This window comes from Gavialis gangeticus, unplaced genomic scaffold (genome assembly GCF_001723915.1).
Source record: "Gavialis gangeticus isolate Ggan-Ray unplaced genomic scaffold, GavGan_comp1, whole genome shotgun sequence".
Classification (NCBI taxonomy): domain Eukaryota; kingdom Metazoa; phylum Chordata; order Crocodylia; family Gavialidae; genus Gavialis; species Gavialis gangeticus.
The window spans coordinates 209621144-209623064 of NW_017728992.1; positions in this window are offsets into that span (position 1 = coordinate 209621144).

The window sequence follows — 1921 nt, forward strand, 5'->3', positions numbered from 1 at the left end:
GACTGTGACTCGGGCCGTCGACCCCCGCCCCACGCCGCCCCGTGCCCTTCTCGGCCTGCTCCGGTTCCAGCTACCCGCGCCCCGGTTCTTGTCGCCCCCGGCTCTGCTAGCTGTGCGGCACTGGCCCTTGGAGGGCCCAGCCGGCCAAGCGCTGGTCCCGGCCCCGGGCGCTGCGGGGGCAGAGCTCATGCAGGTCCAACCCCGGTGAAACACTGGCGTTCGGGGTTGTGCGCAGTGCCCCAGCCGAGCCCCTGTGCGCAGCTCCAGCTGCTGCCGCTGTCACCCCTGCCCAGCTGCCTGCCACCGGTGTCGTCCCTTCAGGCCAGGCGTCGCCTGCCGTTGCCTGCCGCGGCTGCAGCCCAGGCCCCCAGCAGCACCGCTCTCCCCTGGCACTGGCGGTGCCTGGGCCGCTGCCTGCTGCAGGGCAGTGTGAGACGGTCGCTTTCCCCCTCCCTTTGTTCACGTTTTGCCTGCTGGGACCTTCTCTTGGCTGAGCCAAAGCTTTGCTGAGCACCGAGCACCCGCAGCGCCTGCGTCCTGACACTGCCCCCTCGCCGCGTGCACCATGCGGCCGAGGCTGCCGGCTTCCGCCGTGGCCTTTTCCCGTTCCCTCGGCCGGGCGTTGCCCCCGCGTCCAAACTGTGCGGCCGTGACCAGGGAGCAGTGACTGCGACAGCCTGGGACAAGGCCCGTTGCAGGGCGGCTGCGTTTGACAACTGTTTTTTCAGTCGGGCGCCGCTGCGCTGCCAGGGCCCGATCGGGGGAGGCTTTTCACTGCTCTGGAGTTGGGTCCTGCAGCTCCGCGGCTACGGCTCTGGTGGAGGGATGCGTGCTCCTGCGCACAGTGGGGAGAGGGGGCCGCCCACCCACCGTCTGTTTGTGAGCACAGTCTCTCTCGAGATGTCAGTTCCTCGCTCTCCCGCTTAAGTGTTTACAGTTAGCTCCTGGCAAAGCGTCAGCGTTTCCGTGCGTGTGCCAAGGTCTGCGTGAGACAGTGCTGCAGCTTTTCCATCTGCCCAGCAAGTCGCCTTCCCCACTGCTGAGCCTCGGTGCTGCGGCGGGACGCAAGGCCGGCCTGCCCGTCGGGCAGAGCAGCAACACCTGCTCTGGTTCTCTCCCGGGGAGTCGCAGGGCTACAGCACGTGCAGGCGCCTTGCTTTCCTGGCAGGTTTTGGCCTTGTGTTGCGAGGCCATCGCTGCCCGAGTCCGTCCGCGCTCCTGTGTCTGTCCTGAGCCCCACGGTGTAACAGCCGACCTGCGCCCGATGTGAAAGGGGCTTGGAAACGTGCGTCGGCTCAGACCGTGCCTGGCAAAAGGTCCCTTTTCAGCTCTGGAAATGCAGAGGCTGCTGCCTGTTTTCTCTTTCTTGCCCAGCGGCTTTACAAAGCCACAAATAACCCTCTCCCCCCGGGAGCAGAGGTCTGCGGCGTCGCACGCCACGAGCATCCCTCTGCCCAGATGGCCAGCTCGGTGCTCCCTGTTCTGCTCTCCTCCCGCTCGCAGCTGGTCCGGGGCCCGGGGTGGCTACGTCTCTAAGGAGCGGCCTGCTTGTGGGGTCTGTGCCAGCTCAGCGGCCCTGTGCTCATCACAGGCTATTTGCAGAGGGAGCGATCCTTTGCCAGCGGTTGCAGCAGCTGCAGAATATCATCATCTGGTCAGGGGCCTCCAGGTCCTCGACCCCCCGGGTGACAGTGATCATCGCTTGCTGGAATTCACCATCCAGCGCAGGGTGCCAAGGGCCTGCAGCAAGGCGGTAGCCCTAGACTTCAAGAGGACCAACTTCAACGAGTTGAGGAGATTAGTGGGAGAGGCGCTGGGGTTCCCGAGAGCAGGGGAGCTCAGTGCCCAAGATGAGTGGTCGTTCCTTAAGGAGATGATACTCAGGGCCCAAGGGGTGTCCATCCCAACAAGAAGCAAAGGG